Source organism: Malus domestica, chromosome 12 (genome assembly GCF_042453785.1).
Source record: "Malus domestica chromosome 12, GDT2T_hap1".
Classification (NCBI taxonomy): Eukaryota; Viridiplantae; Streptophyta; class Magnoliopsida; order Rosales; family Rosaceae; genus Malus; species Malus domestica.
The window spans coordinates 16914605-16932431 of NC_091672.1; positions in this window are offsets into that span (position 1 = coordinate 16914605).

Below are 17827 nucleotides of genomic sequence, written 5' to 3' on the forward strand. Positions count from 1 at the left end.
GTGTGCCAACTCGTCGGCCGAGCTCAGTCGAGGAGTAAAATATGTTGATGTTGTGTTGAGTGCGCTATTGACTTCTTAATCTTGCGACTACGGCCGAGGAAGGAGCATGTCTCGGCCTTCGGGTTTTAGAGCCTGAAGACAAGGCTGCTAGTCTTGCGAAGTTCACGGATCGTTGGCACCATGTTCGGTCACGGTGACTATATTCGTGAGAGTATAAGCATGCTGAACTGGCTTCAAACTATATCGACACAAGTACTCAAAGGAAATATATGTCTTGATGGTAAACATGGTTCGACCGTCAGAATGCCGAACTCTAAACCCTACTTGTGAATAACCAATCATAAACAACTCGTTGTTCAATGTGCCGAGCCCAGTAATTTGTAGTACCTTACTTTGCCGAGAAGGCTAATGAGATGACCTCTACCAATAAGGATTCGAAAATCATTCTCGACCGAGACTTGGATATATAACCAGTCAGCCTCGACGTAGTTTATCCAAACTGATTCTACAGCAGCAATGCCTCGACGTACCTTACTTTGCGGTCGACTGATTCTACAGCAGCAATGCTGTTTATCCAAACTGAAGATGTGTTGGTGGAAAAAGAAAATAAAAATCTCAAGGTTGTTGAGAGGTTTGCGTAGAGCGAGGGGTTGCGCAGGGCAGTTTGTGTGTTGAATTGGAGACAGCTGAATGTGTATTCATCATCTATATTTATAGGAGCGAACCTACTTTTGGCCGAGTTAAAACCTTACCTAGACTAGGACTCCTCATCCTGATCTAACTAAGACTCGACCAATCCTACTTTAATTAGGACTTTGAACACATCTCCACAACGAACCAAATTCTTTTTGTGTTCCTTAGTGCCTTTAGCTTTAACACTCCTGGGGGTTTAATGATTCATCCTTCATCTTTATCCAAATCAATCCTTCTCACAAAGGGACTTGATCGACAAAAAACTAGGCAACTCCCAGTACCCAGCCGGCTCATGATCCCCCTTATGACCATTGGATCAAGAGTCTCGGCCCATTTGTTACCTTTGGCCTAAAACATCGTTTTGGACCCAAACACATTTATACAAAAAATTATGTCACGTTGTTACTGAACAAGGAGGAAGACCATAAGGTCAACACATGGCTTTTCATTACCGTTCTTGAACGGGGAGATCAAATTTCTAAATTAAATTTTATAAATCAAATAATGTGGATATTAATGATTGGATTATTATTTAAGTGATGATTAACGTGCTTATTTTCTATTGGTGACACATCATTTGGTTTGCAAATTTGATTTAAAACATTATCCGATTTTAGATAATATCTTATTTTTCGTTTTTGCCATAAAATAGTTGGCCTTTTGTTTTTCCGGCCTTTGAAACTTTGAATAGATATATATGAATGAACTCCGGCCTTGGCTATATCTATCTATCTATATATATATATGTGTATATATATATATATATATATTTAACAAATGATATTATCTACACTAAGGAGGTGGAAGAGTTGGCTAAGTCTCACAATGGGCGAGCCCTAATAATGTGGTTCAAATTCGCCTTTGGCCAGAATCAAACCTAAGACCTCTCACTTACAAGTGAAGATAAATATCACTAAATTGTAGTACTAAGTGGTTGATAATGTCCCTAACTTGATCATTACCACAATCCATAAAGTATGAAATTTTATCACAAAATGTCTCGATTTGGCAAGAAGATAGATCACCCATTAAGAAAGATGTGTTGGAGGCACCTTGGCCTTGAAAATATTGATGCATAGGTTCCAAGTCAAAATCCCGTGGCACTGCCTTTTCGTTGCAATAAAAAGCTAAGCACCTCTATGTATGCACATAGTGAAGGTTTAACTCAATTTTTTATTGTCAACAAAAATATAAAAAAATTAGGAGCTCAATATTTTGGTCGACTCGAGCATTATAATAGTCAAGGATCACATATTAGTGACCCTAAAATTTGGTTTACAAAAGTGTAAGATGGAACTGATGAAGTGTTGGGAACTTGGGAGGTGCAAACCCTGAGAAGATAGCAATCTAAATTAAAGAAACAAAATAAGGTTATAAATATGATATAGGTGTAATGTCGGCCAAAACAAACATTATTGTTGATGACATTGCTACAGTTCGGATACTTTAATTCTCAATAGGAACACCTTCTTTTTATGTGGCACCTACTCTGCGTGGTGTCGTTCTTTTCATTTCATATTAATAAATGTTCACATACAAAATGAAATAGCCTATATCAATCTTATAGCATATTTTAAAAATCATTCCAAACTTAGAAGGAGTAAAATATAGGGTTCTTTAGATATAGACCATTGCAACTCTTATTTACTAGATAAAAATTCACATAATTCTAAACATCCAAATAAAACCCAAATTTGAAAAAGATTGCCAAGTAAAAAAGTAATTGACCTATTATGATAAAATATTTACAACTTGTGCCACAATATTCAAATCAAATCAATAAATGTTATTACTCACCTTAATTATAATGAACGAATAATTATTGCATATACTATTACCCCTAACACACACACACACACATATATATATATATATATATATATATATATATGCACGTACACACGTCAAAAGCATATAGTACTACTATATGTTCAATAACATGTAATTTACCAATATGTACTACTATACGTTCAAATATATATATGCATAATACTAACATATATGTTAAAAAAATATTATATGTAATTAATGAACCTATATGTAAATTTATGAATAGCAAATAATATATATTTTGTAGGTAAATTAATAATGAATCAAATAACATTCCTTCGTTTTGTAGGTAACTTATTTTTCATATATTATTACATATATTTGACACATTTTATTATTATAAGATATATACAAATAATAGGTAAATTAACTTCGAATCAAATAACCTTGCTTTATTTTATAAGTAATTTAATTTTAAATCAAATAGCGTTCTTTTGTTTATATATTTGTCACATTTTATCATTATGTATATATAATAGGTAAATTAGTATTAAATTAAATAAATATTTTTTTATTATGTAGGTAAATTATTTTGCTTGTATTTTTCATATATTAGATTTGTTATTATGTAGGTAAATTAATTTTCATGTATTTTACATATATTGGGTAAATTATTATGTTTTTAAAGCAATCTTTAATAGTAGGTGCACTATTTGAATTAAATGTTTTTTTTTTGTAGGTAAATTATTTTGCATGAATTTTACATATATTAGGCATATATATATATATATATATATATATATATATATGTGCGTGTGTGTGTGAAATAATTTAACTAGATTAATATGTAATTATTGACTTAATTAAGCATGTTTAATAAGGAAAAGGATCCTCGCTAGATCCTTTTCCTGGGGATCCTAGAGACTTCACGATCATGATCGTTCATTGTATATCGTGCTGTCAGTTTTCGTTAGATCCTATTTATATTTAATTTTAAATTTTAAATTTTGAAATGATTTCTCACCGCACGATGAACGGCCACGATCACGGGATCCCTAGGATCCCCAAAAAAAGAATGCGGCAAGAATCCTTTTCCGTATAATAACATATACTGAAAATATAACTTTAGCCCATAAAACTTAATTTTCTCGACGTAAAACCCAACATAAGTTTTTTACTTGAATAAAACCCATTAACTACATTCTATATCAGCAAATTCATTAATTATGTTTGACTTCACACATTTAAAAATTTCGAATGCCTATCATACATTATGTAATCACATATATTATATAATGTTATTTGATTCATTATTAATTTACCTACAAAATATATATTATTTTCTATTCATAAATTTACATATAGGTTCATTAATTACATATAATATTTTTTTTATATATATGTTAGTACTGTGCATATATATATTTGAACGTATAGTAGTACATATTGGTAAATTACATATTATTGAACATATAGTAGTACTATATACTTTTGACGTGTGTATGTGCATATATATATATATATATATGTTAGGGGTAATAGTATATGCAATAATTATTCGTTCATTATAATTAAGGTGAGTAATAACATTTATTGATTTGATTTGAATATTGTGGCACAAGTTGTAAATATTTTATCATAATAGGTCAATTACTTTTTTACTTGGCAATCTTTTTCAAATTTAGGTTTTATTTGGATGTTTAGAATTATGTGGGTTTTTATCTAGGAAATAAGAGTTGCAAGGGTCTATATCTAAAGAACTCGCTTTAGATATAGACCCTTGCAACTCTTATTTCCTAGATAAAAACCCACATAATTCTAAACATCCAAATAAAACCTCGATACATACAATTTTACAACCCTTTAATTAATTAAATATATATTATATATTTTAATATATCATACATTATGTAGTCACATATATTATATAAGGGATAGGATCAAGAGACAAAGATTTTGACAAAAATTTTGGCACTCTTTTGTAGCCTTTATATGTGATGACCTGTCCCAAATTATTATATATTTTTCTCCCCGATTGTGTAATGTGACAAATATGCCCTCGTTGGCTTGGTGACGTGGATGCACATATGTAGTTTTAAATTATTTCCTCGCCATTGTAATTACATTGTACTTGACGTCACGAGCGTGTTGACGCGAGTTAGGGTCGAATCGGATTTCTAATGAAAATGTTAGGCGATTAAAGATTGAGATGGGGTAGAAATATAATTTTGGGTTGCCTATCACTTATTCACCAATCATTTTAGTCCCTATATTCTTGAGCCAATCAGATTTGGATTGTTTTGTTTTCCTTTGGCCAACTATAACCTAACTCTCTCTTCCTCACGACAGCGTAATCAGGGCTTGTGATCATTTTCTTTTGACTAATCTCGTGCACACACACACATACACCCACACATGTACACATCCTTCTTATTTCCCTCACCTTCTCGACCTTTCCTTGTTCGTACACCGTAGCACCCATACACCCAACCATCATCAACTCGCACAGATTGGGCTTTTAAAGACCACCTTCATGTTCCTTGTAAGCTTAGGAACCTACCGTACCCTTAGTTTGAAGAATGGATCACAGGAACTCGAGAAACCATAACCTCCAGCGAGGTGAAGTTTTCTCCGTCATGATCCTGACGTGATTTTGAGGTTTTAAGGCTTAGTAAGGTACCCATTCAACTTCTCTAACATCTTGGAGCAATTTTGGAGTGGTTTGGATGTCGGAATAGTCGAGTTTTTGAAGTTCCAAGTTTGGTTGGTTTTTTCCAAGGATAATTTTGACCGTTTCCCATTTGATTTTGGACTCTCAAGAGGTATGAACTTGTTCTATTCCTCAAGAGCTTCAAATCCATATAAATTTCATGGATTTTGGTTGAAAAACGAGTTAGATATAAGAGTTTTAAAATTTTCTAGAAACCGACGAACCAGACGGCGGCTGACGGCGAACTCCGGCAAGTCACTGGAGAAGAATGAGCATATTCTGTTAACTTTAACAAAATATTCTAACGGCGTAAGGTAATTTAAAGGAATATTCTATTAATTTAACGGAATATTCCCTAACGCTGTTAGGGGTTTCGTCAGCGTGCCAGGCACCTGCCTGGGCGTGGCGGCTCATCTGACGTCCAATTTTTTTCTAAAAATATGAGGGTGTTCGTGTTGTCAAGTAGATCATTTTGGTATATTCAAACACCCTATTTGAGCAACGTATGAGAAGTTATTCTTAGGGTTTGTGTATGTGCTTTAAAATTAATGTAAAATTAGTTATTTCACATATAGGTGAAATGTACCGCGATGACGAGTGTGGACAAGCGAGATTGGGGGGCTACGATCCTGTTACTTATCATTGAGTGGGCATTTTCTTTCTCTCTCTCTCTATATATATATATATATGCCAATTCGAAAATGATTTGCATTTTAAGTATTGCATTATTATAAGTCGTGAATTATATTGTTTGATGCTACGGAGGCTCAGGTAAGCTTTAAGTGATTATATTGTGATGGTATTGGTTGCATTGCACATCATTATACATAGATGCATTTAGAGCTCATCATTGGTGCACCCAGGTGTTAGTGCTCCCGCCTGAGGTTAGGGCACAGTCCTTCACGTGTTTTTCACATCCCGCACCTTACGCTTATCTTGGATCCAAGGTTGGTGCTAGCCCTGTCGTACAGACTACAATAGGTGGTTTCGACTCGTAGGTGACCTGCGATTATTCACACAGCCTTCATGTGATCGTAGCACTTGAGCGTACATATTTACACCCAGCCCTATCACACAGACCACAATAGGTGGTTCCGACTCGTGTGCTAGCATATACTGATGAGCTATGGGTCCAGTCGTGCATGTCACATTAGATGACTCCAACTAGCATATTACTTTATATTGATTTCACCTGGCTTACATCTTTTAGTGCGAAAACATTATGGCATGGCATATTTCAATTTTTACTGGCCTTGTGCAGTGGTATTCGTATGTGTATACATAGTATTATTTTCTAGAAACTATACAGGTTTTACAGTGAGGGGTTATTATGTTCAGAAAAGATAAATGTGTTTTCAAACGTTTTGTTTTTGCCCACTCACCCTTCTATTTTGCACCCCTCTAGGTCCTAGGTAGTTGTACATCTTGGTGGCTCACGAGGACTTCTCGGCGGTTCTAACAATCTACCAAATAAATGTAGGGATCTTTTCCCTGTTTTGTATAATTAGCAGTTAGTTGGTTTGATTGCACTGTTGGATTGCCTATGCTCCGAATACTTGTATTTCGTACTTGATCACTTTCACGCACTTATTTATTATCACTAGTTAAATTAGCTTAGGTTGGTTTTTATTTATTTGCATTTACCTATTCTATCATCATTTCTGTTGTGTACTTGGCTACGTCACCCTCACGTGATGGCCAGCACGTCTCGACTTTGATCGGGGTGTGTCATTATATCTTATAAGATCCAAGGTCTTGATTAAGAGTGACTTGGAGGCTTTTAAAAATTAAATGACTTGGATGATTATGTAAATTATTGCTAATAAGGAAAATATTAATTTAAATAAAAAGAATATCAAATAATAATAAGATTGAAAAATAAATAATCAAACTTTGAAATATCCAGTGTAAAAAAAAAAAAATGAAATTCCATTTCCATATTTGCTGAAGAGGTCTGCAACTTCTTGATGAAAAGTCTTTCTTTCCTTCAAACAAAGAACCCTAATTACAGAAGAAAAAAAACATGATACCAGGCAGAAAGAGTTTTTCTTTGACAATAATTTGTTTTGAGTTTAAGCACCCTAATCCTAGGCTAGCAACTCAATCACTTTGCCACCTCCATAGCAAAACCCTATCGAGTTAAGCATGTTTGAGATTTCTACAGCCATAAACTCATCAACTGCATTTGCACCATATTAAAAAAAAAAAAAAAAAAGTGAAATCCAGGAGTCAAGATTGAAGATTTAGAATTTAGGGTTTGTTCTGAGAAGATTCAAGAGACTAATAGCTTGATTCGTTGTAGTGTGCATCAAAATTTTGTATCAATCAAATTAGAGCATCACAGGTAGTGAGGCACTAGAACATCGATCTATCTCCTCACCTTTCTTAGGTGTTCTTCACTAGGGGTTTTGCATTCTTTTTTTATCAGTCAAATTTTGTTTATTTTTTCAATTTTACTGTATAAGATAATTCTATTTTATTTAAATTTGTGTTTTCCTTATTAGTTATAATCCACAAAATCATCCAAGTCATTTAATGTTTAACAATCTCCACATAATTCTTAATCTAGACTATTGAATGTTATAGGATTCAAAGGCTACAAAGGAGTGTAAAAGTGTTTGCCAAAATCTTTGTCCCTTGATCCTATCTCATTATAATATATATATATATATATATATACACATATATATATATATATACATATATATATATGTATGTATGTATGTATGTATATTATACACTCTAATCCATTTTAATAGATGTTGGCCTATTATAGAATCGTATGTCCAGAAAAAAAAATAATAATAAATTTGGTTCCTTAAGGAGAAACTCATACTTAAATACACCATGACCTATCACATAACTTCGTATCTATAATCGGAACTGTTGACATTATAAATCATTGTATATAAAAATATGTCAACGGATTTGGTAAAAGCATTATGAACGTCTATCTATTTACTATACCTGATTGGCTAAACAATCTTAGTTTGAATATATTTTTCGATCTTTATATATTGATTTATAGTACAAACGGTTCCGATTATAAACGTGAAATTCTGTGAATAGGCCATGAAGTATTTTGAAGAAAAACTCCTCCTTAATCTTAAGGAGCCAAGCTCTTCTTTTAGCTGAAGTAGTATTTTGTAAATTAGAGCAATCAAATCCTATTTTGTCAACACTCCTTCATGCCCTTTTTCAAAGATAGAATTAGAGCAATCAAGTCCTATTTTTGAACACTCCTTCATGCCCTTTTTCAAAGATAGAAACATTTTCATTGATAGATACAAGGACTATATCAAGTTGGTTTGTAACTTGAAAACAAAGTTTGTGGAATATTGGTTAAATCTGTTGTTCTGCTAGTGGGGAAATAATAGGTCAAGGGCTATACCACTTCGTGGTTTGACAAGACCCATGTCACCAAAAGCCATCAAACCACGATTACAAATATTTTTACAACTCTCATTCCCTTTCAATTCTCTAGAAATAACACAATCGTATGTTAAAAGCATTTCCAAATCATTTTATGGTTGATTGTAAAACATGGATGATTGAACGAAAGACTATCATTCAAAAAAGACAATTTATTTGTAAGAAAACTATAGGACACGTGAAATTAGGTGTATACTTAATTTCTTAGTTGAACGAGGGGACAGCGAAACATTCTGAGGATAAGGGAGGTTTCCATTACGCATCTGCATGCATCATCACGCACGCTCCTTGCCAGTGATCCATTTGCGCCATTAGTGTATGATAACGATTTTCTTCAATACATATTATATTGAAGGGTGGAGGTTGAGTTAAGTTTCATTTTGGGTTTAGATGTAATAATTTGGTTTGAATTCCTTTTGACGAGAATCGAACTTAACACCTCTCATTTACAAATGAAAAATAATACCATTAATAGACACGTAGTACTAAGCAACATATGAGAGTGATTTTTAATCAACAAAGAAAAAAAGGTGACTTTAATGTTACCTACCATTTAATAGTATGTGATCCTTCACTACAAAAAATTAAAAAATAAAAAACAACTTGCCTGATGAAAATTTTTGTCGGGTCAAACAGGGTAAAACTTTAGGTGACGAAAATTCAAGGAAGGAAAAGTTTGTCACACAAAAGCCGTCGATCAAAATCTTACCCCACCACACCGTACCCACCCACCCCCACCCTGTTCCCATCCCACCCACCCACCTAAAACCACCCTCGTAACCACCCACTCTGTCCCCGCACCCACCACCCACCAATCACAACAAATTTCACAAAAATCACAATCCTAACAAATTCACAAATATCAAATCCTACAAATTTCACAAAAATCTCACAATATTCACAAAAATCACAATCCTATCAAATCTTGAAAATTGATATCAAAATAAAAAATAAATAAGAGAGAGAGGACTTACAGTGGAAGTTAGTCGGGAGAGAGATTTAAGAAAAAGTGGTGCAGAGAGAGAGATTTGAGAGAGAGAGAGAGAGAGAGAGAGAGTAGAGAGACAGAGTGCAGAGAGACAGAGAACAAGAGAGAGCGACATGAAGAGGAAGAAAGAAAGGCTATCGGTGTTATAGCATTTTAAACCTTTCCTCGACGGAATGGTTCTCGGACAAAGGTGTTGATGCACAAAATCAGCAAGAACTTTGGTACAACAGAAAGTGTTAAGTTTGTGACCCTCGCTAGATTGCTCCGGTCACTAGTGTGGATAAGTAAGTAAATGGATAGGGACAGGGAAGCAAACACAAGATGTACGTGGTTCACACAGATTGGCTACGTCCACGGAGTAGAGGAGTTCTTATTAATTGTGAAGGGTTTACATAAGTACATAGGTTCAAGCTCTCCTTTAGTGAGTACTAGTGAATGATTTAGTACAAATGACATTATGAAATATTGTGAGAGAATGATCTCTATTTATAGAAGAGAGTTTCTAGTTTAATTCTGACATTAACATGTGTCGTGTTGCGATTGGCTTCTGATGTTAACACGTGTCGCGCTATGATTGGCTTCTGATGTCGACATGTGTCGCGCTGTGATTGGCCTCCTGGTTGGAGGGAAACTCTTCTGGGTCCTTGATGGTATAACGTTGACCGATGCTTAGTAGTTTCGGGATTGGTCAAGTATGGTACAAACAGTGCTCCCTTAAGTTCCCGAGTGAGGGAAGCTCCTCAGTTGGGGACTTGCAAGATCCAAGCCATTGAGTAATCACGAAACTTCTAAGTACCGAAGTGTGGTATTATTTTCACTTGCCTTATCTGTCTTATATGTAGATGTGGCATTTTATCTGGAAGTACTTTTCCTCTATCAAGGGATGGTATCTTTAACCGATGAAGATGCACAAGGTAATGTATCAATTTCACTTGAAGCTTACTTGTAGTTTCAGGGTTGGTCAAGTGCGATACAAACCCTATAGTAGGAGTCCCCCAAGTCGCCGAGCTAGGAGATTTGCCGAATGAGGTAACAGACAAGGTAAGCAATTAGACTTCCAAGCAAGCAACCTAGATCAGAGGTTTGACTTCGGCTTCCGGTTGACTGTTCTCATTCTCCTTGTGTCGTAAATAGCACCAAGGATAAGGAGAAGAAAATGGAGAAGAGATGATATGAGATACTTTTGCTTTTGAAGAAGTAACTTTCCACATGCTTATTCTTGAACTGGGCTGGAGGGTTTTCTGGTTTCCTCCAGAGTATAAGGCCAACTCAAGAATTTGAGGGTCAAAACAAGTCCATCAAATCTAGAGTACGTTCGACCCTGATGATATGGGATACTTTTTCTATTGACAAAGTAGTGGATGTATCGGCACGTGTTCTGTTACGCTTGTCCCCACATGCTTCATTGTATCCTTCTCACTTGCCCTATCTGTTCCTCAGGCAGATGTGGTATCTTCTCTGAAAGCATAAGATGTTGAAGATGAGTACTCGAGAGCAAAGTCCGGTAAGTAATCAGGCAAGGGGTTCCAGGCAGTCAGTTCCTGACTGGAAGCTTGATTCCAAGTGATGACTGATTGCTCTCTTTCTCCTTGTCTTGCAGGTAAGAACAAGGCCAAAGGAAAAGACATGGAAAAAACATGATATGGGATACTCTTGCTTTTAACCTTGATGATATGAGATACTCTTGCTCTGGTGTGGCTTGTTTACAGAGGTATTATCGGGAGGAAAAGAAGCTGAGTATTTCGAGAGACTCTGTTGAGAGTGCCTTCTCGGATGTGAAGAAAATTTGAGCATTTTTTTTTATTTGCAGGTTTGCCTGGCTGTGGAGGATGGAGGTCGACATATATAAGAGTCTCCCTAACAACAAGTAGTAGTGCTATTCTTTTACCCTTCTTGGTCATAGCAATGTAGTGGGAGCTGCAAGTTTCACATGTTTTAACTTTGTCAGATTACTTTGAAAAAGTGGTCTGTGGTATTTGGAAAGTTGATTTTGTGTGTGAAAATTGCAGATAAGCTTTATCCAAGGAAATCTGGCTCTCGAAGTTCGAAGAGCGGTGCCTTTTTGGTTTTCGAACAAACAATCCTGTCGAGGATCTGGCTCTCGAGATTCAGAGAACTGTGCCTCTTCGATATTTGAGAAAGCAATCTTGTTGGGAGTCTGGATCTCGAGATTCGGAAGGCGGTGCCTCTTCGATTTTTTAGCACGTAATCCTGTTGGGAGTCTGGCTATCAAGATTCGGAGAGCAGTGCCTCTTCGATTTTTGAGAAAGCAATCTTGTTGGGAGTTTGACTCTTGAGATTCAGAGAGCAGTGTCTCTAAAAGTAATCCTGTTGGGAGTCTGACTCTTGAGATTCAGAGAGCAGTGTCTCTTCGATTTTTTAGAAAATAATCCTATTGGGAGTCTGGCTCTTGAGATTCGGAGGGCGTGCCTCTTCGATTTTTGAGCAAGTAATCTCGTTGGGAGTGCTTTCTTGAATGTGAGTAAAGGTTGGGCATTTTTGCAAGTCTGCCTTGCCACGGAGCACGGAGGTTGACACACATTGGGACTTTCTAGTTATCAAGTAGTTGTGCTGTTCCTTTACCCTTGTGGGTAATAGTAGGGTAGCTGGACCTTCAAAATTTATGTGTCTAAACTTTGTCAGAGATCTTTGGCAAAGTTATCTGTGGTACCCGAGGAGCTGATGTTGCATGTGGAAAGTGGTGCTTCTTCGGAATCTGGAAAGTGGTGCCTTTTCAATTTTTAGTGCTCCCTTAATTTCTCGAGTGAGGAAAACTTCTCGGTTGGAGACTTGAAAAATCCAAGTCACTGAGTGGTCGTGAGACTTCTGAGTATCAAAGTGCAGTAGCATATGGTAGGTGTCCCCCAAGTCTCCGGTCGAGGGAGTTGATGAATTAGGCATTTCCTTTCTAAGTGGTAGCCCAAAACTCCTCCTTCATATATATTTGTTATGAAAGTTGTTAGGCCCAAAGAAGAGGAGGCCTAGGCAATTTTTTTTTTTTGAATTTTCGAATTTTCGAAATTTCGAAATTTTTTTTTCGAATTTCTGAAAAAATATATATATTTTAAGCTTTGAGGTTGAAGCTTTGTTGGGCACCATGAATTGATTTTGCTTCACACTATCTTGATCAAGATAGTGTGAAGCTTTTGTAGGTGAAGCTTTTGTGTTGAAGCTTTGTAGCTTTTGTGGGTGAAGCTTTTGTGGGTCAAGCTTTTATGGGTGAAGCTTTTGTAGGTGAAGCTTTTGTGGGTCAAGTTTTTGTAGGTGAAGCTTTTGTAGGTGAAGCTTTTTTGGGTCAAGCTTTTGTGGGTGAAGCATTTGTGGGTTAAGCTTTTGTGGGTGAGCTTTTGTGGGTCAAGCTTTTGTAGGTGAAGCTTTTGTGGGTGAAGCTTTTATGGGTAAAGCTTTTGTGGGTAAAGCTTTTGTGTTGAAGGTTTTGTAGGTGAAGCTTTGGAGTTGAAGCTTTGTAGGTGAAGCTTTGGAGTTGAAGCTTTGTAGGTGAAGCTTTGGAGTTGAAGCTTTGTAGGTGAAGCTTTGGAGTTGAAGCTTTTGTTGGGTACCATGAATTGATTTTGCTTCACACTATCTTGATCAAGATAGTGTGAAGCTTTTGAGAATTTGTAGTTATCCTCCATTGATGAAGCTTTTGTGTTGAAGCGTTTATGGGTGAAGTTTTTGTAGGTGAAGTTTTGGAGTTAAAGCTTTTGTTGGGTACCATGAATTGATTTTGCTTAACACTATCTTGATCAAGATAGTGTGAAGCTTTTGAGAATTTGTAGTTGTCCTCCATTGATGAAGCTTTTGTTGGTGAAGCTTTGAAGTTGAAGGTTTTGTTGGTGAAGCTTTGGAGTTGAAGCTTTTGTTGGTGAAGCTTTTATGGGTGAAGCTTTTGTTGGGTACCATGAATTGATTTTGCTTCACACTATCTTGATTAAGATAGTGTGAAGCTTTTGAGATTTTGTAGTTGTCCTCCATTGATGAAGCTTTGTTGAATTTCCCTTTTTTTTTTTTTTGGGAAACTAGAAATTTGAAAATGTGGGAGAGACAACATATACAAATTTTGCTTCCACACTGTTGAGCAAGAGATTGTGATGCAAGCCACACTTTGTAGTAGTCGAATGTTTGGATGAACCATATCAATTGAATTTGCTTCGAAGGTTTGAGAATTGTAGTTGCCCTTTATTGATGAAGCTTTTGTTGGCACCATAAATTGGTTTTGCTTCACACTGTCTTGATCAAGAGTATGTGAAGCTTTTGAGAATTGTGGTTGAACTCCTTTGATGAAGCTTTTGTTGGCACCATAAATTAGTTTTGCTTCACACTATCTTGATCAAGAGTGTGTGAAGCTTTTGAGAATTGTGGTTGCCCTCCATTGATGAAGCTCTTGTTGGCACCATAAATTGGTTTTGCTTTACACTGTCTTGATCAAGAGTGTGTGAAGCTTTTGAGAATTGTGGTGGAACTCCTTTGATGAAGCTCTTGTTGGCATCATAAATTGGTTTTGCTTCACACTGTCTTGATCAAGAGTGTGTGAAGCTTTTTAGAAGTGTGGTTGCCTTCCATTGATGAAGCTCTTATTGGCACCATAAATTGGTTTTACTTCACACTGTCTTGATCAAGAGTGTGTGAAGCTTTTGAGAATTGTGTTTGAACTCCTTTGATGAAGCTCTTGTTGGCACCATAAATTGGTTTTGCTTTACACTGTCTTGATCAAGAGTGCGTGAAGCTTTCTATGAGTTGTAGTGTTTGCATTGTTACAGAGGGGAAATGTTTGAAGCAAATGCAAGAGGGCTGAATAGCTTGATCTTCGTATGCCATGCACTGAAGTTGTTGTTGGCTTGCAATAAGACTTTGGTTGTGACTATAACTCTTGTTGGGCATAAGTGCTCCCCTAGTTGAGTTGTCAAGCTTGAGGGTTTTTTATTATTTGTGAATGCTAGGAGTTCATATGTACAAGTTGTACCACTCGTCTTCTGGTAGGTGGAATGAATGGTGAGTTGCTTTCATTACTTGGTTGGTGGTACGAAGGTGAGTTCCTTCATCACCTTTCATCACATTTCATCACCTGGCTGGTGGTACGAGGATGAGTTCCTTCTTCCCCTGATTGGTGGCATGAATGGCAAGTTGCCAAATGATATTAGAGTACGAGTTGTACATTTCATCACCTGGTTGGTGGCATGAAGATGAGTTCCTTCTTCACCTGGTTGGTGGCATGAGTGTTAAGTTGCCAAATGATATTAGAGTACGGGTTGTACATTTCATCACCTGATTGGTGGCATGAAGGAGAGTACGGGTTGTGCATTTCATCACCTGGTTGGTGGCATGAAGATGAGTTCATTCTTCACCTGGTTGGTGGCATGAATGGCAAGTTGCCAAATGATATTAGAGTACGGGTTGTACATTTCATCACCTAGTTAGTGGCATGACAGAGAGTACGGGTTGTACATTTCATTATCTGGTTGGTGGCATGAAGCTGGGTTCATTTTTCACTTTGTTGGTGGCATGAGTGGCAAGTTGCCAAATGATATTAGAATACGGGTTGTACATTTCATCACCTAGTTGGTGGCATGAAGGAGAGTGCGAGTTGTACATTTCATCACTTGGTTAGTGGCATGAAGATGAGTTCATTCTTCACCTAGTTAGTGGCATGAATGGCAAGTTGCCAAATGATATTAGAGTACGGGTTGTACATTTCATCACCTGGTTGGTGGCATGAAGATGAGTTCATTCTTCATATTGCATCACTTGGTTGGTGAGAATAAGGGCAAGGTGTCTAGGCACATTGTAGCAAGTGTCGAATGACACAAAGTATGTTGAACCCTTTCAAAGGACAGTTGGCTTATGTATGAATGTGTTGGAATGTATGATTGAACGAATATACTGTGAAGCTGTTCGTTTATTTGTATAGTCTTGTTGACATATACTTAGACTTTGTTTCATGTTGGAAGCATTCATGTTGAAGTTTTGAACCCGAGTGTTTCATTGCCAGGAATGTAAGAGGATTATGACCGAGTTGTCTAAATCACCTCTTTATTGAATTCATGCTAAATAGTATTCGTTACATAGGATGCCGAACGGCTGAAGCTTAACACTTGTATAATGTCAGTTTACTTGTAATAGTACTTCAAGTGATCAAAGTTCCATGGATGGCCAAGGGTCTTGCCATCGGAGCTTCTAAGCTTGTAGAAGCCAGGGCGACTGATGCCAACAACTTCAAACGGTCCATCCCAGTTTGGACTAAGTGTTCATTCACTCGGGACTCTATCGCAAAGTAATCTTTTCTTCAATACCTAGTCCCCCACTTTGAAACAACGAGGTTTGACCCTTGAGTCATAGTAGTTGGAGATACGCTACTTGTAGTCGACATTCCTCAAGTGAGCCTGGTTTCTGTGTTCCTCGACTAGATCTAAGTTGAGGGTAAGTTGTTTTTCATTTTCGCTTTGCACGTAGTTCTGGACTCCGAACGTTGCTTGCTCAAGCTCAACTGGGACAACTGCTTCTGTACCAAAGGCAAGTGAGAATGGGGTTTCTCCTATTGATGTCCGATATGAAGTGCAGTATGACCAAAGAACTTGGGGTACAAATTCTGGCCAACAACCTTTAGCCTTGTCCAAGCTGGTTTTCAAAGTTTGCTTGATTATTTTGTTGATAGCTTCAACTTGTCCATTAGACTGGGGATGAGCTGGGGAGGCAAAATATAAGTTGATGATGAACTTAGAGCAGAACATCCTGAACTTATTGTTGTTAAACTGTCACCCGTTGTTAGTGACTATCGCATTGGGAATGCTGAATCTGCAAATGATGTTCTTCCATACGAAGTCTTCTATTTTTGCCTCAGTAATGGTTGCCAAAGGTTCTACTTTAGCCTACTTTGTGAAGTAGCCAACTGCAACGATTGCATAATGAACTTTGCCATTCCCTGCAAGCATTGGGCCGATCAAATCAAGTCCCCATTGGGCGAAGGGCCAAAGGCTGATCATAGGAGTAAGCGGCTCGGGAAGGAAGTGAGGAATAGTTGCGTAGCGTTGACACTTATCACATGAGTGGGATATTTTAATGGCATCTTGGTGGAGTGTTGGCCAGTAATATCCTTGGTGAAAAGCCTTGTGTACTAGGGATTGAGATCTAGCATGATCTCCGCAGACTTCTTCATGTATTTTTCGAATGACAGTTTCCGCCTCTGTAGGCGTAAGGCATCTTAGGTATGGTAGGTTAAAACCCCGCTTGTAGAGTTGGTCATGAATGATTAAGTAACGGGTAGCCTTGTATCGAATTTGCTTAGCTTGGACTTTGTCATTTGGAAGGGTACTATGAGTAAGGAATCTATAAATCGGGGTAATCCAACTATCCCCCTGTTGTAAGTTGCACACTTCCGCAACCATAGTGCTTGGTACTGCCAACAATTCGACCTGAATTTTTCTCCCAATCTTGTCTTCCACTGCTGAGGCAAGGCGAGCCAAGGCATCTGCATGACTGTTTGTCGCTCGAGGAATTTGGGTGATCTGGTAGTGGAAGTGATTGAGCAACAATCGTATTTGTACCAGATATGCTGCCATGAAGCTATCCTTAGCGTCAAAGTTGTTGGTGACCTGGTTAACCACCAATTGGGAGTCACTGAAGATATCAATTTGTTTAACCCCAAGATGTTTGGCCAAACGTAAGCCTGCTAGGAGGGCTTCATATTCGACCTCATTGTTTAACATCTTGAATTTGAAACGAAGAGCATACTCCATTGCCACTTTGTCAGGGGTCATAAGGACTAGTCCTGCTCCACAACCCTGTTGGTTGGATGAGCCATCAACATATAGGCTCCATGTTGGGGATGTTGGTTCTGTTTTCTGAGCTTTTGAGGGTAATGAAACCACTTCTTTAGGCGTAGAAACAATGTCAACAGGATATGTGAAGTCGGTGATGAAGTCTGCCACTGCTTGGCCCTTCTCAACTAGCTTTGGTTGGTAGGAGATGTCAAACTCACCCAATGCTATCGCCCATTTAATCATTCCACTGGAATCTGTCGAAGAGGATGATTGGTAAGCATGATGATGGAGTGTGCTTGGAAGTAATGGCGAAATTTTCGAGCAGACATAACCAATGCTAGAGCCAATTTCTCAATGTTGGAGTACCGTGTCTCCGTATCTTGTAAGGCCTTGCTAGCTTAGTAGACAGGCCGTTCGACATTACCATCTTTTTGAATGAGAACGGAACTTACTGCTGAAGCCTATACCGACAGATAG